Source organism: Manis pentadactyla, chromosome 1, assembly GCF_030020395.1.
Source record: "Manis pentadactyla isolate mManPen7 chromosome 1, mManPen7.hap1, whole genome shotgun sequence".
Classification (NCBI taxonomy): Eukaryota; Metazoa; Chordata; class Mammalia; order Pholidota; family Manidae; genus Manis; species Manis pentadactyla.
In genome coordinates this window covers 229252980-229280272 of record NC_080019.1, presented here as the reverse complement: position 1 = coordinate 229280272, position 27293 = coordinate 229252980, and the positions used below count along the sequence as shown (strand labels likewise).

General features: G+C 49.4%; 1 long non-coding RNA gene across 2 annotated transcripts in view; it reads left to right on the top strand.

The window, feature by feature from the left end:
• Window positions 1-26980, top strand: part of LOC118908689 (uncharacterized) — a 52260-nt gene extending 25280 nt beyond the window's left edge. For both annotated transcript variants that reach the window (XR_008999482.1, XR_008999483.1), the window contains one exon: window positions 26669-26980. This is a non-coding gene — a long non-coding RNA (uncharacterized LOC118908689). The remainder of the gene's footprint in view (window positions 1-26668) is intronic.
• Window positions 26981-27293: the final 313 nt, after the last annotated feature.

The window sequence follows — 27293 nt, the reverse complement described above, 5'->3', positions numbered from 1 at the left end:
TATGTCTAAGAGGTTTTTGCCTATGTTTTCTTCCAAGAGTTTAATGGTTTCATGACTTACATTCAGATCTTTGATCCATTTTGAGTTTACTTTTGTATATGGGGTTAGACAATGGTCCAGTTTCATTCTCCTACATGTAGCTGTCCAGTTTTGCCAGCACCACCTCTTGAAGAGACTCATTTCGCCATTGTATGTCCATGGCTCCTTTATCAAATATTAATTGACCATATATGTCTGGGTTAATGTCTGGATTGTCTAGTCTGTTCCATTGGTCTGTGGCTCTGCTCTTGTGCCAGTACCAAATTGTCTTGATTACTATGGCTTTATAGTAGAGCTTGAAGTTGGGGAGTGAGATCCCCCCTACTTTATTCTTCTTTCTCAGGATTGCTTTGGCTATTCGGGGTCTTTGGTGTTTCCATATGAATGTTTGAATTATTTGTTCCAGTTCATTGAAGAATGTTGCTGGTAGTTTCATAGGGATTGCATCAAATCTGTATATTGCTTTGGGCAGGATGGCCATTTTGACGATATTAATTCTTCCTAGCCACGAGCATGGGATGAGTTTCCATCTGTTAGTGTCCCCTTTAATTTCTCTTAAGAGTGACTTGTAGTTTTCAGAGTATAAGTCTTTCACTTCTTTGGTTAGGTTTATTCCTAGGTATTTTATTTTTTTTGGTGCAATTGTGAATGGAGTTGTTTTCCTGATTTCTCTTTCTGTTGGTTCATTGTTAGTATATAGGAAAGCCACAGATTTCTGTGTGTTGATTTTGTATCCTGCAACTTTGCTGTATTCCGATATCAGTTCTAGTAGTTTTGGGGTGGAGTCTTTAGGGTTTTTTATGTACAGTATCATGTCATCTGCAAATAGTGACAGTTTAACTTCTTCTTTACCAATCTGGATTCCTTGCATTTCTTTGTTTTGTCTGATTGCCGTGGCTAGGACCTTCAGTTCTATGTTAAATAACAGTGGGGAGAGTGGGCATCCCTGTCTAGTTCCCGATCTCAGAGGAAATGCTTTCAGCTTCTCGATGTTCAATATAATGTTGGCTGTGGGTTTATCATAGATGGCCTTTATTATGTTGAGGTACTTGCCCTCTATTCCCATTTTGCTGAGAGTTTTTATCATGAGTGGATGTTGAACTTTGTCAAATGCTTTTTCAGCATCTATGGAGATGATCATGTGGTTTTTGTCTTTCTTTTTGTTGATGTGGTGGATGATGATGATGGACTTTCGAATGTTGTACCATCCTTGCATCCCTGGGATGAATCCCACTTGGTCATGGTGTATGATCCTTTTGATGTATTTTTGAATTCGGTTTGCTAATATTTTGTTGAGTATTTTTGCATCTACGTTCATCAGGGATATTGGTCTGTAGTTTTCTTTTTTGGTGGGGTCTTTGCCTGGTTTTGGTATTAGGGTGATGTTAGCTTCATAGAATGAGTTTGGGAGTATCCCCTCCTCTTCTATTTTTTGGAAAACTTTAAGGAGAATGGGTATTATGTCTTCCCTGTATGTCTGATAAAATTCCAAGGTAAATCCATCTGGCCCGGGGGTTTTGTTCTTTGGTAGTTTTTTGATTACCGCTTCAATTTCGTTGCTGGTAATTGGTCTGTTTAGATTTTCTGTTTCTTTCTGGGTCAATCTTGGAAGGTTGTATTTTTCTAGGAAGTTGTCCATTTCTCCTAGGTTTCCCAGCTTGTTAGCATATAGGTTTTCATAGTATTCTCTAATAATTCTTTGTATTTCTGTGGGGTCCGTCGTGATTTTTCCTTTCTCGTTTCTGATACTGTTGATTTGTGTTGACTCTCTGTTCTTCTTAATAAGTCTGGCTAGAGGCTTATCTATTTTGTTTATTTTCTCGAAGAACCAGCTCTTGGTTTCATTGATTTTTGCTATTGTTTTATTCTTCTCAATTTTATTTATTTCTTCTCTGATCTTTATTATGTCCCTCCTTCTGCTGACCTTAGGCCTCATCTGTTCTTCTTTTTCCAATTTCGATAATTGTGACATTAGACCATTCATTTGGGATTGCTCTTCCTTTTTAAAATATGCTTGGATTGCTATATACTTTCCTCTTAAGACTGCTTTTGCTGTGTCCCACAGAAGTTGGGGCTTAGTGTTGTTGTTGTTGTTTGTTTCCATATATTGCTGGATCTCCATTTTGATTTGGTCATTGATCCATTGATTATTTAGGAGCGTGTTGTTAAGCCTCCATGTGTTTGTGAGCCTCTTTGCTCTCTTTGTACAGTTTATTTCTAGTTTTATGCCTTTGTGGTCTGAAAAGTTGGTTGGTAGGATTTCAATCTTTTGGAATTTTCTGAGGCTCTTTTTGTGGCCTAGTATGTGGTCTATTCTGGAGAATGTTCCATGTGCACTTGAGAAGAATGTATATCCTGTTGCTTTTGGATGTAGAGTTCTATAGATGTCTATTAGGTCCATCTGCTCTACTGTGTTGTTCAGTGCTTTCGTGTCCTTACTTATTTTCTGCCCAGTGGATCTGTCCTTTGGGGTGAGTGGTGTGTTGAAGTCTCCTAGAATGAATGCATTGCAGTCTATATCCCCCTTTAGTTCTGTTAGTATTTGTTTCACATATGCTGGTGCCCCTGTGTTGGGTGCATATATATTTAGAATGGTTATATCCTCTTGTTTGACTGAGCCCTTTATCATTATGTAGTGTCCTTCTTGATCTCTTGTTACTTTCTTTGTTTTGAAGTCTATTTTGTCTGATATTAGTACTGCAACCCCTGCTTTCTTCTCGCTGTTGTTTGCTTGAAATATGTTTTTCCATCTCTTGACTTTTAGTCTGTACATGTCTTTGGGTTTGAGGTGAGTTTCTTGTAAGCAGCATATAGATGGGTCTTGCTTTTTTATCCATTCTGTTACTCTGTGTCTTTTGATTGGTGCATTCAACCCATTAACATTTAGGGTGAGTATTGAAAGATATGTACTTATTGCCATTGCAGGCTTTAAATTCGTGGTTACCAAAGGTTCAAGGTTAGCCTCTTTAGTATCTTACTGCCTAACTTAGCTCGCTTATTGAGCTGTTATATACACTGTCTGGAGATTCTTTTCTTCTCTCCCTTCTTGTTCCTCCTCCTCGATTCTTCATATGTTGGGTGTTTTGTGCTGTGCTCCTTCTAGGAGTGCTCCCATCTAGAGCAGTCCCTGTAAGATGTTGTGTTGAGGTGGTTTGTGGAAAGCAAATTCCCTCAGCTTTTGTTTGTTTAATCCCACTGTCATATTTGAATGATAGTCGTGCTGGATACAGTATCCTTGGTTCAAGGCCCTTCTGTTTCATTGTATTAAATATATCATGCCATTCTCTTCTGGCCTGTAGGGTTTCTGTTGAGAAATCTGATGTTAGCCCGATGGGTTTCCCTTTATAGGTGACCTTTTTCTCTCTAGCTGCCTTTAACACTCTTTCCTTGTCCTTGATCTTTGCCATTTTAATTATTATGTGTCTTGGTGTTGTCCTTCTTGGATCCTTTCTGTTGGGGGTTCTGTGTATTTCCGTGGTCTGTTCGATTATTTCCTCCCCCAGTTTGGGGAAGTTTTCAGCAATTATTTCTTCTAAGATACTTTCCATCTCTTTTCCTCTCTCTTCTTCTTCTGGGACCCCTATAATACGGATATTGTTCCTTTTGGATGGGTCACACAGTTCTCTTAATATTGTTTCATTCCTGGAGATCCTTTTGTCTCTCTCTCTGTCAGCTTCTATGCGTTCCTGTTCTCTGATTTCAATTCCATCAATGGCCTCTTGCATTCTATCCATTCTGCTTATAAACCCTTCCAGAGTTTGTTTCATTTCTGCGATCTCCTTTCTGGCATCTGTGATCTCCCTCCGGACTTCATCCCATTTCTCTTGCGTATTTCTCTGCATCTCTGTCAGCATGTTTATGATTCTTATTTTGAATTCTTTTTCAGGGAGACTGGTTAGGTCTGTCTCCTTCTCTGGTGTTGTCTCTGTGATCTTTGTCTGCCTGTAGCTTTGCCTTTTCATGGTGATAGGAATAGTCTGCAGAACTGGGACGAGTGACGGCTGGAAGGACTTCCTTTCTTGTTGGTTTGTGGCCCTCCTCTCCTGGGAGAACAGCGGCCTCTAGTGGCTTGTGCTGCGCAGCTGCGCGCAGACAGGGCTTCTGCTTCCTGCCTGGTTGCTATGGAGTTAATCTCTGCTGTTGCTGTGGGCGTGGCCTGGCTTGGGCAGCTGCTCCAAAGTGGTGGAGTCGCGTTGGAGCAGGAGCTGCTGGGAGGCTATTTATCTCCGGAAGGCGCCTCCCTGCAGCCCAGGGGTTAGGGTGCCCAGAGATCCCCTGATTCCCTACCTCTGGATTAAGTGACCCGCCCTGCCCCTTTAAGTCTTCCAAAAAGCACCCGCCAAAACAAAACAACAACTACAAAAAAAAAAGAAAAAAATTTTTAAATTAAAAAAAAAAAAATTTTTTTTTTTAATTAAAAAAAAAAAAAAGGTGGTCGCTCGTTTTTCTTTATTCTCTGGTGCCAGCCTCAGGCCTCTGCTCACCGGTCGGTCTTTCTGCCCTGTTTCCCTAGTATTGGGGTCCCTATCCCTTTAAGACTTCCAAAAAGCACTCGCCAAAACAAAACAGCAAAAAAGCAAAAAAAATAATGGTCGCGCGCTTTTCTTATGCCCTCTGTTGCCCAGCCTCCAGTGCCCGCTCACTGTTCTTGCTGCCCTGTTTTCCGAGTATCCAGGGCCCTGCACTCTGGCCCGGATGGCTGGGGCTGGGTGTTCGGCAGTCCTGGGCTCCGTCTCCCTCCCGCTCTGCCTGCTCTTCTCCCGCCGGGAGCTGGGGGGAGGGGCGCTCGGCTCCCGCGGGGCCGGGGCTTGTATCTTACCCCCTTCGCGAGGCGCTGGGTTCTCTCAGGTGCAGATGTGGTCTGGATATTGTCCTGTGTCCTCTGGTCTTTATTCTAGGAAGGGTTGTCTTTGTTATATTTTCATAGATATATGTGGTTTGGGGAGGAGATTTCCGCTGCTCTACTCACGCCGCCATCTTCCGCCCCTCTAGTTGGTTTTTATGTATGCTTTTTGTATGTTGCTGGATTTGATTTGCTAAAATTTTGTTAAAAGATTTTTGCATCTTTGCTCATGATGGATACTGGTAATTTTCTTACGATATCTTTGGTTTTGGTAACAGGATAATGCCCATTTTATGAAATGAGTTGGGGAGTGATCTCTACTCTTCTGTTTTCTATAGAATTGGTATCATTCCATCTTGAATGTTTGTTAGGTTTTACCAATGACTAGAGTTTTCTTGGGAAGAATTTAAATTATGAATCAGTTACTACAATAGTCTATTGTTTCAGGTGTACATGATAGTGATTTGACAGTTATCTACACTATTAAATGCTCACCCCAATAAATGTAGTTACTGTCAGCATATTACAGTATTATTGACTATATTCTCTATGCTGTACTTGTTTGCCCATAACTAAATCATATTATAATTGGAATTTCATGCTCCTGATCACCTTCATCTATTTCACCCCCCTCCATCCTCATGGCAACACCAGCCTCTTCTTTGTGTCTGTGAATCTATTTCTGCTATAGTCATTTGTTTTTAGATTCCACATATAATTGAGAACATATGGTATTTGTTCTCTGCCTGGCTCTTATCACTTAATATTTAGCATAATATTCTCTAGGTCCACCCATGTTGTCACAAATGGCAAGACTTTCTTTTTCACGGATGAGTAATATCCAAAAGGACTATATATATATATATATATAGTATGGCCATTTTGACAGTATTCTTTCTTTACCTTTATTTGTGTCTTCAGTTTCTTTCATCAACGTGTTAATACAGCTCTTTTACATCCTTGGTTAGATATATTTTTAGGTATTCAATTGTAAATGGGATTCTCGATTTTTTTCCTTCTGCTAGCTCATCATTAGTGTATAGAAATGCTACAGATGTCTTTATATTGATTTTGTGTCCTGCAACTTTTCTGAGTTCATTTATTCTAATAATTTTGGTGGAATCATTATGATTTTCTGTGTGTAGTATCATGTCATCTGCAAATAGATGACAGTTTTAATTCTTCCTACCAATTTGGATGCCTTTTATTTCTTGTCTGATTTCTGTGGTTAGGACCTCCAGGACTATGTTGAATAAAAGTGGTAAGAGTGGGCATCCTTATCTTGTAGATGCTCTGAGATGAAAAGGTTTCAGCTTTTTGCCATTGAGCATGATGTTGGCTGTGGGTTTGCCATATAGCCTTTCTTGAGAGTTTTCAGCATCTGTTGAGATGATCATGTGGTTTTTATCCTTTTTGTTAATGAGGTGCATCACATTGATTAATGTCTGGATATTGTACCATCCTTACATCCCTGGAATAAATCCCACTTGGTTGTGATGGATGATTCTTTTGATGTATTTTTGAATTCACTATTCATCAGGTATATTCTTCTTTTTTGTGAGTTTTTTTGATTACCAGTTCACCTACTGGTAATTGGTCTGTTCAGATTTTCTCCTTCCTGGTTCAGTCGAAGTAGGAGAAATTGCTGTGTACTTCCTTCTTAAAATTGCTTTTGTGGCATAGGAAGGCCTACTTGGGGCCAGGGAGGCTGGCTGGCTGTGTGTGAGGGGTGGTAATGCTGCGAGGGATTCAAATAGATTTTGGAGCTGAAGTTGATAAGACTTTGATTTGTCAGATGATGGGTTATGAGGCAGATGATGGCTCAAGCTTCTGACTTTAGCCTTACAGGAAAAAAACAGCCAGCTGGGTGGTGCTGCCTGAGGACATTCAGCCTCATGGCCTGTCAGCAGTGCTGCAGTCTGGGGAGAGAGCTGTGATGCTGGGTGAGCCCACCTAGGGTGAAGAAGGTGCTAGAAGAGAGGAGGCCAACTGTCAGCCATGGCCCATCTGGAGTCAACCTACACCAGGAGGCTTAGCATGCCTTTGAGTTGCAGCTTGGGCCACCTCCACATCACGGCCCATAAACTCACATGCTGGAGAAGGACAAGGGCAGACATGCAGGTGCCCCTGAAGGCCCAAGGCAGGTGGTAGAACAATCCTCTTCCTTGGTTAGTGGCTCTTGTCAATGTAGGTCTGGGTACAGTGTTCCTGGAAAGTCTTGGACAGGATAGTCACTGTTGGCTGAGCTTCATCCTGAGGGGCAAATCTGAACTGCTTCCTGATGGACAGGGTGGGCGAGGGGCCTGATGTGTGGGATGTGCTCTGGAGCCTCACAGAGGCCTGGGAGGGTCAGGAACCTCAGCTCTCCTAGAACCACCTCAGCCTGGACAGAACACAGAGAATCAGCCCATTACAGCAGTGAGTGAGCCCCAGGGAAGGACAGGAGCCTTCCCCTGTCTCATGTAGGGCTTGCTCGGAGCAGGCCATTTACATGCGGAAGCGAGAGGCCTGTGTCCACTGTGAGGCTCCACAGGTGTCTGGCTAACATTTCCCCCGATCTAGGGGGAGTTTCTGACCCCCTGGGGTAAGACTTGGGGGGCCAGGCCCAACCACTGCTGCGGCTCTTGCTGGTGGTGCAGAAGAGAGCCTCCTTCAGACCTAAACCGGCACACTGACCCTGTTCTCCTGGCCTGCGTGTGAGGAGGCGTCGGGCTCCGGCACTGCAGGATATGAGTCTCGGATGATGACTTTATCAACCGTCTGAAGTCCTGAATGAAATGCTGCTCGCCTGAACTCAACCTGCAGGGTCTGCTTAGTCCTGGGTGGAGAAACTCCAGAAATGGCTGGATCCCCCTGTCTCACAGCCCCCTGCTTTAAGGCAGGGGTTCCCAGCATCTCCCAGAGGGGGTCTGGCTGTCCCTGGGATGCCATCTGCCCACACTCGTGGTCTTACATCTTTCTCCCCCATGAACTCTAGAGGTGTTTCTCCTCTAGTGTCTTCATCAGGGCCCTTTGAAGTTCAAGAGTTGTTCTGGTAGGACAGTCATTTGCAAAGGAGGTCCTGGCCCCAGGAAGGGACAGCCTGCTGGCATATACAAAATAACTGTTGCCCCTGGCATGAGCTAGTCTGCCCTGTCCCAGACACCCAGGGACGGGTGGACTGGGAAGGTTTGCATGCCAACTTGGTGTTCATCACTGCACATGGGGCACGGGGCTCCTTCCAGAGCCACCCGGTCTGTTCCCCACTGGCAGTTTAAACCCAGGGCTCCAGTCCCTTGGCCTTACCCACAGTGGTGCCCTGTCTTCTGGGCATCAGAGGCTGCTGCCAGGACAGGGGCCTCCTTCCTCTGCTCCCTTGAGGCTGTAAAAGCAACGTCTGCTGATGGGGAAGGTTTGTCCCACATGCCCCACCCAGGGTTTGGAGTTGCCTGCACCGTGTCCGATGAAATACCATCCCGCTACTTTCGGGGGCCTCAGGGTCAGCAGTCCTTGCTAGGCTGCTGTGTCCTCTTCACTGGGCGTCCTCAGGATACAGGGAAGGAGTATTTTCCAGTTAAGCAATTAGCTTGAGAAAGGATTATGCATCCAGAGGACCCCAGGTGGTGGGCCTGTCGTACTGCGACCCCCCCAGAGGATGTTTTTATGTCCAAATTGTGTGCTCTGGAGGATCCTAGAAGGTGAAAGGTACCAAACAAGGTCTCAGTGCCCCACTTAATAGGCTTGGAGCCCCAGGTTCGGGTGTGAAGGGGTGGGTCTGGCAGTGGAGACCACAAGCTACCCTTGCTTGTTAGAGTGGCTCCAGGGCCCCAACCTGTCTGTCCTTGGGCAGCCTGGTGAGCCTGCTGTGCCAGGAGTTGTCCACTCACCCACTTCTTCTCAACAGAAACCAACGCTGAGGCCTTCTGTTGGCATATGAAGCTGAATAGAGGAATTTTTACCCAGAAAGCTCTGGCACTGGGGGGGGAAATGCTCTTCCAGGACATCGCCTGCTGAGAGAGGCTGGCAGGTGAGGTGGGTGCTGGTGAGGCTAAGAAACCACCATACTGTGTGTACTGCCCTCTGAGGGCCCACCCTGGGCACTCCCACTGGGAACACCAGCTCTTTGCAAGGAGAGCCCCCAACTACAATATTAGTCATTTACAAACCTTGAAGTATTTTTAAGATGAGGTTTGTCATGTACCCCCCAAAAAATCAGGTTATTTAAAAATTTTCAACCAAATATTGGTGACAGTGCGGAATCCCTGCCCCAGCACTTGGCAGCCTTCTCGGGTCTAATGGTCCAAGGCAGGTGTTCATCAGGAAGGACAACCTCAGCATGAGGGCATCCAGTGAAAACTTCAGCCCCCACTCAGGTGCATATAAACACACTTCATGCACAGCCCAGTGTTGTTCAGACAGCATCTCCAGTCCCCGGGGGCCTTTACCTGGACAGTTCCTGCTGTGCCCAGACACAAGACTGTGAAGAGATTTACAAAGTAATTTTCTAAATCTCTTCAACTTAAAATTTTACCCCCAAAAGAATTTCACTGAAATGAGGGTTGGCTCTATTTCTTCTACTTCTGTGTAGCCCAAGTAAAAATACTACTAATTTCTAGATTTCATGGGGAATTGTAATTATTACAACGCATGGATAGTGCTGCAGTTCTAATCACAAAATGTAGACCATGTCATCTACAATAGCAGATCTAAGTTTACCTGTTGGGAGTGCACTGTCATTCCAGTTACAGCCACCCACAGCCCGACACACTGCCCACCTGAATGGTGCTCACATAAACTGGCACTTGCATCCCTGGATGCCTCGTGAGTAAGGTCCTCTCCCAGACAGCTGGACCTGCCACCCTACCAGCACGATGGCCTCCTGGAGGCGTGACATCACTTGTACCAAAGCCTAACTGAACACAGACTCCGCGCTAGTGCCTAAACCTCCCTAACCAGGAGGAGAGTTTTCCCTTGCCCTCTGGCGCCCCTCCCTGGGCGCTACAGCGTGGTGACGCGTATCATCTCACCTGCCACATTGTCCTGTCTCTCTGCCGGGGTCTGGCTTTTGACGCTGTAGCCTGCCCCGCTGGCCACGCTCTCCATCTCTTCCATGGTTAAGTCCCAGGCATTGGCAATTTCGTGTTTTGTTGCCGACACGAGTTTCAGGTCCCTTGTGTGCCGTCCTAAGCCTTCGGGTATCAGGACCTGGAGAGGGCCCACGGCAGGAATGCAACGTGAGGCTTGGGGGGAGACGGCAGAGAGTCCCCGGGCATGAGGTACACGATATGCAACCGGGACTCAGCCACTCGGCTTGCCAGGCCTCATCTGTGACAGCTAAACATCAGTGCCAGAGCTCAAAACTACACAGCCCAGCGAGGCGAAACCACCGGGGAAACTGTAAGTGAGTGGTACTCACAGGAACAGCAAGTGCCCCCAGGTGCCCCCACGGTGGCAGTTCACACTTTAAGTGCCCTACTTGCCTCGGAACAGTCAGCAGTGGCCATGCTGTGCCCCCGGCGTTCTTGGGGAGCCATACTCACAGCCTCCACCAGGCTGTCTGTGCTCCTCTGCTCGTCACTGTCTTTGTGGCAGAAGCTGCAGGGGACAGTCAGGCTGGCTGGTGCGAAGGTCCAGTAGGACACGCTGGGCTCGTCCGTGTACCAGGAGCAGCGGTGCAGGGACGGCAGGCTTCTGTTCCACCTGCACCAGGGGCATGTAGCACGGGGTCCAGTCCCCGTATGGAGGGCTTGCTGGCAGGGGGGCCCACAACCGGGTCGAGTGGCTGGGTGAGTACTTGGGGGCTTTACCTGAGTCTAGGCCTGCAGCTGCTGTGATCTGGGGAGAGAGGGGCAGTGGGAAGGCCAGAGGCTCACCTGCCCTCGTAACTAGGGGCTGCTTGCTGAGGGCTCCAGCCACGTGTTCGTGGACAGCAGACAGACGGCAGCACTGACGGCCCAGGTCCAGTCCAGCACCACCACTCCCTGGTCCTCAATGGTGGGACAGATGTAGGCACCTGAGCTGGGGCCCAGCAGCAGAAGTGGGTTGCTGTGTCAGATACCAAGTAGGTCTCTAGCTCCTGTGTGAGCTTGGGCACATTGCCTACCCTCTCTGATGTTTGCTCATCCATAAGGGAGTTCATGACAGCATCCACTTGGCAGAGTTGGTTCAGGACTGAACCAGAGTGTATGTAAGTCTCTCTCCTTCCCTCCTGGTCCTGGCAGCTGGCTCGCCCAGCACAATCTCTCTGCATGCAGGGCCCGCCCCCAGGGGAGGATGCAGGCTGGACGCCTTCCCTCTCCTGCTCTGTCCTGCTTTGGGAAATGGCCACCTTCTGCCTTGATGTAGGAGCTGTTCGGACCAGAGCAACCAGGGCTGCACTGAACACGACGGGCCCGTCACGCTGGAGGCATGTTCATGGCGACTAGTCTCTCTTTACGGGAAGAAGAGCTTCTCACCAGAATGCAGACAGCAGGGGAGAGTGCGTCCCTTTGCAGCCCTGCCCCGTGTCAGGCTCTCTGCGCCTTTTCTGTAGTGTCCTTCCTGCTCTGACAAACTCCCACCTCTCTCCTGCCCATCCACCCAATGACCTAATGCCCTTCCTATTGTTATTGGCCAACAGGGTGTCTTGTTAAAACCTGAGAGCTCCCCAGGACAGGCCCACCTATTCGCCTCTCCTGCCCCAGTGTGGCTGGAAGGCTTGGCAGACTGTCACTTAGGAAGGCTCGTTGAAGGAAGCAGAGTCCCTGCAAGAGAGGCCGTCGGACACGCAAACGGGGGGCTCACCTTACAGGCTACTCGGTGCGGACATAATTTCCCAAACCCCAGGGGAGGCGGGATGCGGCGGAGCAGCGTGACCACGTCCAGGTGCTTGATCCTTCCCCTGGACACGAAGTACAGCATGAGGGCCGGGCAGCTTCCAGGCCCTCCCGCCTCCCACGGTCACAGCCAGCGTTCCAGCCACAGCCTGCACAAGCCACACGGAATCCCTTTCAACCTACTTTGCCTCAGGGTCATATTCTGACCATATTCTTCTGAACGGTGAGGCCCCAGAATTGACCAGTCCCGGGTCAGATAATCAGAATTGTCCGTGATGACCGCCCCAAACAGGCTGATGATCTGTGAAAGCAAATCAGAAGGAGGGAGTGTCAGCTGTCCTGGGACGGGCCTGGTGAGACCCTGGTACGTGCTTCCTGATCATAAGGGTCATGAAGCATTTGAACCCACTTCTCCAAGAGAGACTGTGAAGACTTTCTTTCCAGAGAACATTTCAGAAAAAGGCGGGCTTCTAGCTTCCCCAAGTGGCTTTGGTTTGGCCCAGGGGAGGGCAGGGGACATGTTATGTGTTATCTGGTCTTGTGGCTCACACTGCAGTTTCACAATTTCACTTCCACCAAATACACCCTGACGTCACTGCTAAGTGTGCTGGCCCGGAAATTTTTATAAAGGAACCAGCAGCCCCGAGAAGCTGGGGGACGAGGCCCCAGGCCTGTTAGTGAGCATGAGGCCCCTGCTCAGAACAGAGGCGCTAGTAACAGGCCAATGGCAAAACCCTCCACCTGCCGAAGGGAGCCCAGAGGGCTCGTCAACACAACTCCCCGGGCGATTTGACAGGCACCCTTGCTGGTCTGAATCCCAGAGGTCACACAAATACCTGCAAATTCGGAGGGCAGCTACTCTGATCATTTACCAGAAAGGTGCAGAGCATGTAAAAACTGATGAAGTAAACAATGGCGAAGTTGCTCCCACACGTGTGCTCCTCCCCGGGGCTGTGATCGGACTCGGGGGTCACACAGCTTCCCGGGGAGGCAGGCCAGCATGATCTCCTGCCGGGCCTCCCCTGGTGCACACCTTTTTAGATTAAAAAAAGAAAGGGTGTTAGTGGAGGAAGAAGGGACTTGAGGCTTTGAGCTTCAAGAAATCATAAGGCAGACTGCTTTTAATTAGAGCCGAAACTAAGTAACTGGGGGAAAGTTCCTAAGCTGAAATCCTGATTTTCACAGTTATCTAAGTGGAGGCCCTGCTCAAACCATGATTCATAACATCATGTGATACAAGTGCATCAATTCATTTTGTGTAAATGGATGTTAAAAATAATTGATATTTTTACACCTGTTAAGCCATTTGTAAGCTTAATTTCAAGAACAGAAAAAACCTTGCCAATGAAGGGGTATTTTCCCCCTTTCCAGCAAGACAGTCAAAGGTTCCCCTAAAGGCTCCTGCTGAGCGGGAGGTAAAGATATGCCTCTGCTGCGGAGAACAAGTATTACCCACACGGCAACCAGCAACCCAACACCCTTTAACGTAAAGCAAGAGAATGGACTGGGGTTTTTTGAAATGGCCATAAATAGAAAAAATCTGCCAAAGCAGATTAGGCCGATGGGTGTGTGTCTTTATTAATACTCATGAAATAACATTCAGGGATCTGCTCTATTTCCGCCGGGCTGGGCAATCCTGTAGCTTAGGAGACACCAAGTGCCATCTGTACCCACAAAGTGACATCTGGCCCTGGGCCTATAACACTGCCCACCGGGCCCACGTGGGAATTCAGGAACCCCGATGGGCACTACTATCTCTAATGAGGCAGGATGCAAGACAAACAGCAAACGGTTAGAGCGGACAGCAGAAAGGAACACCATCCCAGTGAAACCCAGTTCTGGTCCCTCACTGGCAAGACCAAACAGGAAGCGGGCCGGAACCGCAACCCTGCCCTGCACCCCTTTCTGCATTGAGCCACCCCCTCGGCCACACCCGCAGATCTCTAGCCTTGGCAGGTGCCTCTGTAAACTGCCCCTGACCTTCACCTGCAACCCCCCCCCCCCACACGCAGCATGTCCCCCCTCCTTGGGCCCACAGCTCCCCCTGCACAGAACGTGCTGGTGGTCATGACCCCGTGGGGCAGGCGGCCTGGCCGCAGCGCTGCACCGGGAGCTCCCCTGGGGTCTGCATGCCTGTCCTCTCAGGACACCCCAGCCCAGCTCAGTACCAGACACATCCCAGGGTGGACACAGTGCTGGGGATTCGGCAGAGGAGACCCAGGTCCTGGATGTGCCGCCCGATGCTCTCGTCTTAGGGCTTCAGTGGGGTCATGGAGAGAGGACACTGCTGCCGTGTCCCCAAGCAGGACATGTGACAGAACAGAGGGGCCTGTGGTGGGTCTCAGCACAGAGGATCTGGAGTGTGACGTGCACCAAAATGCGGATTTCCAGGGACCTCAGCGGGTTCATCAGAGAGACTATTAAGGGCTTGAGACAAGGCTCCCTTCCCATCCGTCCAGGAGAATTTTATGGTCAACAATTCTGACCCACACTTAACATTCTGTGTCCCATATAATCCGCTTGACCTTAGAATCAAAAATAAGCACTGCCATCAGGGGAGTAGTCTCCTACGGGGCCTGAGATCCCCCAGGGTGGCAGAGGGTCCTGGGTGATGGGCACCCAAGGAAGAAAGGGTCAGAGGAGGATGGGCACCTTTCACACCATCCCGTGAGTCTGCACCATCACAAGGCCGCAGCCTCAAGCACAGAGAAGGGTGTGCATGTGGGGCCCGTGCGCGCAGTGCACATGGTGGGGCAGCAGGGATGTGGGGTGGGGCTGCCTGGGGAGCAGGGGCCGCCTCCTGAGCGTCTTTGCTGCAGGTCCCAAGTGCAGTGAGACCCGCTTGCACCACCCTTCCTCCTCCAAGGGCAAAGAGCACCCGCCCGGTCCTCAGACATGCCAGGTTTGCTTCTGCCCTGGGGCCTTTGCATGTCCTGGGCCATTTGGTTAGGATGCCTTTACTGTCAGTCTGCCTCCCATTCACCGAGTCACTCGCTTGTTCTCAGATCCCTTCCTCTCTGCGCACAGAGCAGGTCGCGGCAAGAGCCTCGCGACAATGTGCACATAATGCCACCAAACTGCACACTCAACAGGGGCTAAAATGGTGCATTTTATGTATATTTCACCATAATGAAAAACTGCACAGAGTGTCCACCGTGCCAGTCTCCAGGCGCACATTGTCCATGCGGTCGTCCATTCACTCACTCAAACATTCATAACGGGCCCCTGTGCCCGGGCCTATTTAGATCCTGGGCATAGAGCACTGCAAAAACAGGAAGCACAGAGACTCCTGCAGCTTTGCCTCTGGTGGGGGAGACAGACAGTAAGAAGGGTAAGCAAGTGGTGCCTACAGCAGTAGGGAGAAAAAATGAAGCAGAGAGGCAGGGGTGATGTCACACACAGGGCCCGGGTCCTCTTCACCAAGGTGACTGGGTAAAGCTCTAAAGAAAACAGGAGTCAACCATGCAGACAACAGGGTAAACACCCTTCTAACCAAGTGGCCCAGGACGTGCAAAGGCCCCGAGGCAGAAGCAAACCTGGCATGTCTGAGGACCGGCAAGGAGACAAGTGTGGCTGGAGTGGAATGAAGGAAGGAAGAGTAAGAGGACAGGAGCGGAGACGCAGGGCTCACGGGTGAGCAGCACACACAGGCCCTTCCCTGACAGCAGCCAGACAGGGGGGGACCAAACCGACCAACAGTCACAGATATGCTATTGAGAAAATAAGCAGGTCTGGTGGTGGTTCTCCAACAACATGGGGGCCTTTTTAGGTGGAGGAATTAGTGCAGGCCCGAAGGAGGTGACATTTCAGCTAGAAACTAATGGATGCCCAGGACATTCCAGGTGGAAGGAGCAAGTTTGAAAGCCCTGTGGCAATCAGAGCCGGTCATTTTAAAGAAACTGAAATGACGTGGACGTGGCTGAAGCATCGCAGGCAGAGGAAAGGGCAGGCAGGGATGTGGAGGGAGCAGGGGCCACGCAGGGCCTTGCGGCCCGGATGGGAAGCCCAGGCTCGGGTCACGTGCAAGTCAGCTACGAAAGGGCATCTAGAGGGATGAGCAACATGCTCAGGTTTGTTTTTAAAAGGCCATCCGGCCACTGCGGAGAAGACACTGGAGGGGCAGGAGATGATGGTCATTTAGATCAGAAAGGGATCGTAGAGGTGGACAGATGCAGAGAGGTTCACAGTGACCCCAGAGGCAGAGAGGACGGGACTGGTGGATGATTCTGAGGGTGGGATCAGGGGTAAGAAAGGATCCCCCAAGCCCCCAGACTCGTAGTGTCCAAATCTACGTGGACGGGACCAGGGGAGGCTGGGGGTGGCCGGGCTTGGGGAGGTCTGGGTTCTGTTCTGGGGGTGTCCAGGTTGGGTGCTTTGAAACATCAAGGTGAGGTGGCCGACAGGTCAGGGGCAGACACATACATTCAGGACTTAACTGCAAACAGACATCACAGGAAGAGGGAGACACAGACACACAGACAGAGCTTGGTGGCCTCAAGTCAGTCTGAGGGCTGAGCGGCAGTTTTCTCATTTGTAAAACCAGGGTGATGTCCAGGGTGATCCCCGATGTCTAACACTTCCAGGGAATTTTACGAGTCCCACTCCCGTAGGGCCACACGTTCCCCAGAACCTGTTATTTGGACAGTGCTGGCCAAGCAGGCCAGGCCGGCTGTGGTCTGGGGCCCCCAGTCAGGGTGGGGTTCCCGATCACGGCCATGGGGGTCGTGCTTTTTGTAAGTAAGCCTTTCCGATAAAGCTCGTGGGCTCCCACGGACACTTAAATTGGGGCGGTCCTAAAACATAAGGCTTTTTCCTGGTAAGGGCTCATGTTTAACCCAAGCACACGCCTGCAGCTTCGGCTCCCCTGGGAGGGTCGCAGCCGCTCCTTTCCCAGCTTCCCCTCCCCCTCCCCCTCTCTGCCCAGAGCCCCCCAGGACTCACATCAAGGCCTGTGTTGACTGTGGGCTCTTGGCCACGCACCCCCAGCTCTACTGCCAACTATGAACAGCCATGACTTCCCAGAAACAGTCCAGAGAGCTAAGCAAGCAAACCCATCCCTAACAGCTCCCTCCGGCCACCCCACTGCTCCGTGCCCGCCTCCCGGCGTGATCCGTGCATCTGGTTTTCAGGGGATGGGGGCAAGTGTCTGAGAATGGTGCCGTGTTTCTTCCCGTCTAAGGCCCGCATCTCTGTTGCTTCTCCGTCCATCACATCACCACAGAGAAACCCACCGCCAAAGGCGGCCCTCACGGACCCACCTCCAAAGAAAGTCCAACATACGGGAAATAAATGGTTCTAATGACAGACTTGGTCCTCCATGCCCCCTCCCGCCATGCCAGCGGACAAACCCCATCTTGACCAAAGTCCACAGAACACCCAAAATCAGGAGTGGAAAGCCACAAGGCTGTGACTTGGGGATAATGAGCTGTGTCCGCAGGGGAGCTGTGAGGTGGCCAGCAGACTGCCCGGGGCTCACAGGGGACAGCACAGACCGGCCAGACCTCCAGCCACCTGTCCCTGCCAGACCGACCCCGTCCCCTGCCCCGGCGACACCGTCCGACTCAGCCTTCCGTGCCCAGTCCAGTCCCACTCTGTCCAGGCAGCCGCCTCCGACCATCGTCAGCCTGGCTCAGCACTCCGCCTTTGAAATCACAGAACCAGGTTTGACCTGTTCCCTCGGCACTCACCACATGCTGCCCTGGGATACGTAACGGCTGGACCTGAGCTCACTATTTCGCTCTTGCGTTCTCATTTAGCAGTGTGTTTGGGAGTCCGTGTGTCGGCGTGCACTGTCTCGACTTCGCTCGGCTCCCTTTGGACCCAAGCCTCCTGCTATCCTTCTCTGAGCAGGTACAATCAGTACTTCTCACGAACCCGGCCACTGGTGACATTTAGGATTCGAAGCCAAAGGCTCCTTTGAGATATCTTTAAGCCTGTGTTGAGCTTGTGTTTAGTAACACCACCTACACTTTCTCTAGCTTTTACCTAAGGGCAGTCAAGACAGAAATTAAGGTGTCCCAAGGTCAAAGACAAGTAACCGCTATCTACTGGGCACTCGCTGTGCACTTGGGAATTATGCTCAGTGGACATATAAAGGCATCTTAGGAAGGGCCTCCCCCACAAAATGAGTTCCTTTCTCATTAATTAAGAGGTTTAGTTCCTCCAGAACATTCCATGCCTAAGCACTCTAGTTAAGTGAATGTTACTGAAAAGCAGTCTTGAACTTTGTAGCTAAATAAATTACTAAAAAAGACTAAGTTGAAACAATGCAAATCAAATATGATTTTTACCACAGAAACTATGCTGTATTTGAGTTATGTTTCTGACCAACTGCCAACATTTGAAAGGTAAAATGCAAACTTCGCATTTAAAGATGTTAGAATTGCAGGCCCTCCTAAAGATCACGTGTACAGCTAAGGACAGTCACCCTAACAGTTCATCACTGCTGAATTATGCCAGATGCACTCCATGTATTCAGCATTTATTTTCTCCCAACAGTCCCATGAAATAAACCTTCCCTTTAGGAATAAGAGAACTCAGGGCCACAGTTGCTGTGTTTTGACTAAGGCTTGGTAGCTATTTGGTGGCAGAGCAAGAATTAAAACCCAGAGGTATCTAGTTTTGAAGTCAGCTCTTTGTACTACTCCAGTGCCCTCCCCAAATCAGTCACAAAGAATATGCCTAATACCACATAGGACAATGTCTGACGTCCATCAGAGAGGGCTGTACAGAAACAAAGACGCCGCTGTGCCACTCGGATCTATTAGGAAATCCCCACGATGAGCATCGTCAGTGAGGGGCCGGAGCGCGGCTGGGCGGAGGGGGAGCTGAGCGGCGGGAGGGGAGGGACCTGTGGCGGCTCTGCGGCGTCCTGGGCCCTGGTGCTGCGGCTGCAGCCGCGAGCAGAAGGCCTCCCCCGCGGAGCTGCCGCCGCAGTGCAGGACACGGATGACACCCGCCAACCGGCAAGAACGGTGACAGGCTGGACTTGGTGACAGGTGCCTCGGAGGAGGACACGCAGGGCGAGGGGCCAGGGCGCACCTCTCCAAGGGCAGGTGGGTCCACGGACCAGGGCCGGAGCCAGGCGTGAGCCGGAGGGACGCGGGTCGTTAGCTTCTGGACATATTCACAACCAGGGGCCGGGTGAGGTCACTGAGGAGGGAGTGCTGACCGCGTCCCGGGGCCTCCAGGAGGGGGCAGGTGTTAACCTGCGGCGAATGCTCAGGTGACCCCAGCACAGACAGGGCTGAAGACTGACCGCGGGTCAGCGACACGGAGACCAGCAGTGACCATGACGGGCAGTGCTGGTGGAGTGGCCGCCAAAGCCTGGCTTGGTGGCAGCCAAATGGATATGTGGGCGTTTGGCTTTACTCATATTTTACGAGCACGGTTTTGGTCAGTGGCTGCATGTCTGCGACGATTCCGCACATTAATCCTAGATGGCAGGTCCTCATTCCTCAGTAACCGAACACCGGGCTTACGCCCTCTGCGGAGAGGGCAGGGGAACGGGGCTCCCTCGGAGGGCCTGAGAGTGGTTCACAGTCACAGGGGCGCCCCTAAACGAAGTGACAGCAGTGACCTGCTCAGGAGCCTCTGAGGGCTGAACATCTGTGAGCACCCCACATAGAGAACGGGGCGTACCTGCCTCTAGTCCAACGTCACGGCAGGGCCTGTGAGCCACAAAGGCCCTGTCACCATGAGAAACCACTGCTCCCTACGGGCCCTGGGGGGACAGTGTGAGTAACTGTACTCCGAAAGCGTGATTTCTGACATCAATAATAATACAGGTCACGTGAGCCGAAGTGAAGCTCAGCGATGCCTCGTCAGTAAACAGGACGGGCACCAGGCCAGGCCCTGCGCTGAGGCTTCTGGGGTGAGCGAGGCAGCCCGGCCCTGCTCTCATCGACAGCACGGGACTCGGGGGAGGCACGCGAGGAATTCAGGGTGGAAACGCTACTCCAGCCGCAAGTTCTCGTGAGGAGCGCCAGCACTGCCCGGCTCACTGCCCACCTCCTCGGGGAGGACGGCGGGCCCGCGTCCTCCGTTAGCAGGTGGCTGGAGTCCACGTGAGCCAAGCGGCCGAGGCTCAGCGCTGAGCCCGGAGGGGAGGCAGCGGGGCCGACAGGCGGGAGGGTCCTAACAGACCCGGGCCGCAGGAGCTGGCCACGCCATGAAGGGACTCCCGTGGAAAAGCGCTGGCGAGGGGGCTCAAGTTCCAGACAGGGAGGCAGCGGACAGTGCGGGGGCTCTTGGGGGGGCCCGGGGGCTGTGGGGGGCACAGCGGGCTCCAGAGGCCCCCTGTCCACCATCCCCCTTGCGCTAGAAGCTCCGTTCACTCAACAAACAGCCATCAAGTGGCCTCCACACGGCGAGTCCCACTCCAGGCACTGGAGATAAGTAGCCCCTGCCTCTGGGAGATGACGTCCTACTGTGTGGCGGGGGCAGGGGACCAGCGCTCAGGGTCCACGGAGGGGATCAGGCGGGGCAGGCGGTGGGGGGTAGATGCCATTATTCTAGAGGATGGGGCCAGGCTGACCTCTGAGGAGACGGCACTAGAGCAGAGACCTGGTGATCAGGAGGGAACCAGCATCTACCTGGGGAAGCGCATTCCGGGCAGCCAGGGGTGAAAGCGTGCTGGGCACTGTGGAGCCAGCAGGGTGGCTACCACGCTGGAACAGAGCGAGAAGGGCCCCAGCACGAGACGATGGGACCCGCACTATCCTGTGTATGCCGCATGGCAGGGCCCACGGAGAGGCCCGGCGGGACCTGCAAGCCGGTTTTACGTAGCGCAGTGTCCCCCCACCCCGCTGTCCAGGAATTCTCAGCCCTCAGTTTGAGAGAAATAGCAAGTATAATTTCCCCAGAGCGTCATCATGCTTCCCTGTGGCCAAGCAGGCTGGGAAAGGCTGTGCCTTAGGGCACCGGTGTTCCTTGGGGGTTAACTGCAGTTTGCATCACAAATAATACTTCCTACAGGGGAAGCTTCACTGTTGGTGTCTGAGCAGGTCTGGTGCCCATTCTGTTTGGAATTACCCTGATGTAACATCCGGGGAGCAGAAATATTCCCAACAGAGACGCCAGGCATCTTGTTCAATTCCTTCAGCAGAGTCTAGACAACGTAAGTATGAACCCGTATCTCAGCCTTTTAAAACCCATAGAGGGCCGTTACCTGTTCTTGTTGAATTAGGCAGCCTAGCAAGATGCAGGATCTTGTGTTTCAGTGCACAGGATCACACCACCTGAGGCCCCGCACCTGTGGAAGCCCCTCAGCGTGAGCTCTCCAACTACCAGTGGGACTGAATGTGAACGGAAGGGGGTATTAATCCATCAAGCTGTCTTTCCCTTCCTCATGTACCAAACAAAAGTTTTATATACAAAACTGAACTGTAGTAAGTTATACAACTCAATAAACTTACTAAAAAAAAATCAGTTTTACACTTAAAGCAGGTGAATTTTATTGCATGTAGATTATACCTCAGTAAAACTAAAAAAAAAATACAGCTCTCAGCTTAAAAAAAAAATCTAAAAATCTCACAGCAATTCAGGTCATGTTTTGCCACCAAATGGGTTCATAAAATATCCAACTCAGTTTTAGGGATTTTTTAAAAATGTGGAGCTGCAGATCGAAGAATACGGACCTGTCCCTGTAGAGCTCTGGGAGCACAGAGGGGCTCAGAGGCCAGTCCTCTTACTATCATTTATTTTCCTCACCCAGTGTTGTTCAACAGGGGCTCTGCAAGAATTTCAGGGAGGATGATTGTTGATTGTGATGCAATGCCACACATTAAATTCCAACTACACCTCTAGGTATTTGTGACAATTACAACTGCCCTGCTCATTTCTAAAACGGAGGGAGGGTCATGCCAGTTGAGAACCACTAAGTCTATCAAACTCTAAGTTCCCTGAAGGTAGAGACCAAGTCTCATTGTGGTGACATGGGAACACGGTACAGGACTGCGTCCTAAAGTCTCTAGCTCAGGCCCTCAAGCGTGACTTCATTTCTCCTCTTTTAGACCTTTTGTGACTGTTTTCATTTTCCTTTTTCACCTTTGAAAGAACACTAAATCAACTACATAGTTAAGACATGTAACAGAAGTGGTTTTTTTAAATTGTAGAAAGAACAAAGAAAGAATGAACACTTTCATACTATCCCATAAAGTCTTTCAGATATGCTTTACTATTTGCAGAACAGATTTCAAACAAGGTCTATCAGTACTTCATCAAGGCCCAGGGTTTCTTAAGCATTTATTGCTGACTTGCATTGATTAGCGCTCAAAAAAAAGGGCACTAAATAACGTGGCCAACATTAGTTACTACAGAGCTGTGTCCATGACCACCAAGGTGTGGTCCCTGGACAACTGTCCCTGGCCCTCTAGTGACGAGATGCATCACCACGTCTTCCCAGGGTCCCTCTGTGGTTAGGATGTTCACTGCCAAAACTCACAAAACCACAGAGTAACGGACACGGCTTGTCCTACCCCCTATTTTATAGGCAGAGAAAGTAGAGCGCAGAGAAGTGAAGAGACCTGGCCCAGGGCATGCAGTAATTCATGAGCAAGCCCAGACCCGAACACAAGGGTCTTACAGATCAAGGCCTATTTTGTACAGAGACAGTGAAAATGGAGACAGGACACCTGCAGTGCCCTAGACCGTGAGGAGCAACAGCCCTGGCCCTGGCCACAAGCCTGGTATAGCCATGATTTGGGACATGGTAGTCCTCTCTGTGCTGTAGTCTTTCAACCATAAGAGGAGAACTAAAGTATTTATTTTACAGCATAATCTGGGGATAAATCAAGATAAAACATGTCTGCTCTCTACACATCCTAAGAAATACAAAAGCAGGTTGAAATGCTCCCTTGGTTTACGGGTTTGATGTATGAACACTGTAGGATTTCTGGAACCCCTGTTCCTTTCCTACCTTTGTTTTGTCCATAAGACATAGAAAACAACCCTTATGATCAAGATGTGCTGCTGCTTGGGGCTATACAGCCATCAATGAGAAAAATTAGGATTGGCAAACTTTGGCCCATGGGCTGAACCTGGGCCGCCAACTACAAGATGGTTTAAAAGTAATAGTATTTCATGACAAGTGAGAAGTGTAAGAAATTCAAATTTTAGAGTCAAAGTTTTATTGGAACACAGCCATCGTCATTAGTTTGTGCATCGTTTATGATGGCTTTTACGTCATAACAACAGAGCTAAGAAGTTGTGATAGAGACCGTGTGGCCACAAGACTGAAATATTTACTATTTGGCCCTTAACAGACACGGTATGCCAGCCCCTCCTTTAAATGAAAGAAAATGAAGGCTTATTTAATCATAAGCATTATTTGGGAATTCCATGATACATGTTACGAACATATCCTGGGGTCTCAGAAAACCACGCTTGGTAAATAACATTGTGTGGTTTGCAAACAGTGACATCAAGACTAATATGGGGGATCCGGTTCCGGGCAAGGAGTAAGAACACCCAGCGTCTCTCTGTGAGTGCAGATATAAAAGTGGACAGAAAACATGGATATCTGGGACTCTGAAAAGTAACTGGTAGCAGGGAGGTTGGAGAAGGAAACTAGAACTTAGAAACTCCACACCAGTGGGCATTTCCCACTGTTCTGTTCCCTCTGTTATCACCCAGCCAAGATTCAAAGGACCAGAACCAGGAGGCCTCTAGGTAGGGACAGAATGACCTGAACAGAAACCCTCTGTAGTCTAAGGAGCAAAAAAAAGGAGACCCCAATGTTCAGAGAAATCCCCTTGGCTGCTTTTGCCCTCTCCTGGCCTCTCCCACCTCAGCCCCTGGCGGTCCCAGTCCCATGGCACAGCGCAGAGGTGAGCAGGCACCTAAACGCTTAGAGGAAAGAATGATTCTAAGGTGAGGAACGGTAGTTCCAAGAACAAGAGGATGAATCCCCATGGGTTCTTTTCTGCTCTGGACAGTCACAGAAAGTATGCAGCAAAGAAGGGCTGTCAGAGAGATTGCAGAGAGATGGGAGCTCAAGGGAGTTATACCACAAAGTGGCATACCAACATTGGGCTGTTCACTGTGGCTCTAATCCCAAGCAGCATACCCATGGCTCTGAGATTTGCACTTTGGAATAGATCATCGCCCACAGCCAAGACTGGACAATGGATCGCACACACATGGGACAGATCCACAGGCTTTGAAAACTGACCTTGCCATAGAAGGCAAGTCAGAACTTGCAACTAGGTCAATCATCTGCTTAAAAAAGAAAAACAATCTCCATAAGATATAAATAAGACTCAGATAACTGTTAATATCCAAAAGGTTCAGAATATGATCCAAAATTACTTAGCATATGAAAAATCAGGAAATTCTCCAATTATAAGGAAAAAGAATCAATAGACACTGACCTTGAGATAAAATAGGTATTGGAATTATCAAGTAGCTGTTAAAACCATGCTCCAAAAGTAAGGCTGAACCCTGCTGAAACTAATGAAATAGAAAATCATCTCAAAACAAAAAGATGTACCAGATGGATTCAATAGCAAAATGGAGGTAGAAGAAATAGTGAGTGAATGTGAAGACAGATTAAATAGATATTATCCAATGGAAAACACAAAGAAGAAAAGAATTACAAAAGTAAACAGAGTCCCACAGACCTGCAGGAAAAGATCAAAAGGTTTAACATACATGTCATCAGAGGCCCAGAAGAAGAGAAGAGTGCTAGGTAGGAAAAATATTTGAACAAATATTGGCTGAAAACTTCCCATGTTGGGCAAGAGATCTAAATTGATAGTTTCAAGAAACTCACAAACCCTAAACAAGATAATCTCAGAGAAATCCATGCCCAGACATATCACAATCAAACTGCTGAAAATATAAAGAAACAGACCTTCAAAGTAGCCACAGGAAAACAACATATAAAGGGAAAAATGGTTTGATTGAGTATGAATTCTTTGGAAGAGACCATGGAGGTCAGAAAGACTTGGGACAATATTTACAAAGTGCTGAAAGAAAACTTTCAACCTAGAATTCTATATCCAGCAATAAACGTCCTTTAGAAATAAGCATGAAATGACATTTTCAGAAGAATGAAAACTAAGATAATTCATTTCCAGGAGAACTATTGTAAAAAAAAATGGTGCAAAAAATTAGATAATCTAAAAGAAGTGGACACACTCTTTAAAAAAATGAACTACTTAAGAAGAAATAAAAGAATCTGAACAGACCTATGGTAAGTAGATTGATCATGTTATCCAAAAATTTCCCACAAAGAAAATTCCAAGCCCAATTGATGTATTCTATATATGCTTAAGAGAGAGAGAGAATGGGAGTATTATGAGGCATTACCCCAATACCCAAACTAGACAGAGACATCACCAGATAATTACATACCAACATCTCTTATCAACATATACATAAGAATCCTCAACAAAACACTAGCAACTGAAAGCATGTAAACTCATAAAAATGATTATATACCACGACCAAGTGAGATTTACCTCAAGAGTGCAAGGTTGGTTTAACATATGAAAAAAATCAATGTAATACACCATATTAATGAAATAAAGGACAGACACCACATGACCATCTCAACAGAGGTGTAGGAACCATTTGCCAAAATCTCGAAGTCACCTTCCAAACTGAATTGGACCGACAGCCTGCACAGCTCCAAAAGTCAGGGTTTCAACAGCAACAGTACAGTATCTGCAAGGATATGAATGGAAGGCCACACAGCTCTAGCAGGAACGGTCTGTCTGGTTCCAAACAGGAGTCAGACTGAAGGCCAGCACAACACAGGGAGTCGGTTCTGAGGACTCAGACAGAAGGCTGAACAAGGACTCCAAGAACACGGCCTCGAAGTAGATCTGAATTAAGCCTGGAGAGCTCAAAAACGCAAAGACAGCGGAGCTCAAAATCCAGGAGACTTACCCTCAAACTGCAGGGTCAGCAGGAAAGCAGCAGGTTTGATGGGCTCTGCGGTTGTCCGGCCTCGGAGCTGTTGCCGGGGTGGGGTGGGGGGTGGGGTGTGTGGGGTGGGGTTGGGGGGTCTCCTCTGGATCCCACTGCTGATCTCGGAGTGATGTTAACCTTAAAATTAAAACTGTCAGTCATTTTACCAGGAAAAATGGGTTTATTCTGGAACAGCAGAGCCTTGCAGTTTGGGACAGGCAAACTAAGGCAAAAACCACAAGGTATTTGAGGACAAGATAGGGGGGCTCCTTTTTAGAAGAAAGCAAGGGGACTAGGTGGATTGTTCTAAGCAACATCACCGTAGAAGGAAACTGGGAGTCCCACCCACATGTCATGGCTTCTCATTGGCTGAGTTGTGACAACAGTCTCTCATTGGCTGGGCTGTTGCTGGGGCAGATAGAAAGTCTTCCCTCCTCCTCCTGGGTGGTAAAGCAGCTAACAGTGTGAATTGTAAGGCGCCAGTCTGTGGGGGGTCAGAGATTTATGGAGTGGTGGGTGTGAGAGCTCCCCCTGCAGGCCTCCCAACATGTATCAAGGGCCTTCCCTTGATTAATTTTCAGTTGTTTTCATCAAGCAATCAGTCTCCCCCAAAGGAGGTCTGTTTGCCTCCCTCTCTGTTCCCACTGCTTCCCCATCTCACCCCCCAATATTAGGAAAATAGTCAAAGCAATTAAAGCAACCTCAAGGTGCCTGATGTAGACACAGCGATGCTTCATTAAATGGTCGTTTACCTGACACCCAAGTGCCAGGAGCAATAGAGGACTCAGGACAGAGGGAAGCCTGCCCACAGGAAGTTCACACTCTTGTTAGAAATAAGAAAATAACATAATATCAAACACAAGCAAGTATGCAGTTCAGGTGACAGGTGGCCTCTACCCCAGGTATCACCCATGAGGGTCCACAGACAACATGCCAGGGTTCCACCAGCTGTAGCATGCCACATGCAAACTACCGTGCTCGGGAAGGAGGCGAGACCCACACGTCAGGACCTCCAGCTCCAGATGGCCACCCAGCTGCAGGCTGGGACCACATTCCTTATTTCAGTTTCTCATCACAGGTGAAAGGAAGACACATCAGGATCAGAGTGAAGATGTGACATGAGTGACGCTCTGCTCACACGCACACCCGGGAAACAGCATCTGCTCGCCGAGAGCCTGTGCTTTGCCAGGCAGAGCTGTGGTCTGCATTTCACGAGCACGTGGATTCCACACATCTCAGGAAACTCAAGAACAATCGGGACCTCAGATACCAGCTGGTCTTTGAGAACATGAGGGGGCTCAGCTCCAGTTTCGGATCTGGGTGGTCTCGAGTCCTTCTCTGCCCACACTTACTGCTCCCCAACACCCATTATAATCACTGAGGCACTGAGGCCACGCTGACTGGTGTGACTTCTTTCCTGGGCGCGGCCCATAGGAGGCACAGGCGTCATGGGGAGACGGGGGGTGTGGGACTTGGTGTTGCATCCTAAGGGGAGCAGGGGGAAAGGGAAGCCTGAGCACCGCCAACCCCCTCCCCACCCCATGGGAGCCAGCCTCTCAGCAGACCGCAAGGGATAGTGCCTCAATGAGGATGCTGCTTTCCAGGTTACAAAACACTTGGGCACACACCCCACTGGGCTTTTCACTCCCTACTTTATGATACTGAGGAAGGGGGGGTCACAAAGTGCACAGCAGGAACTCAAG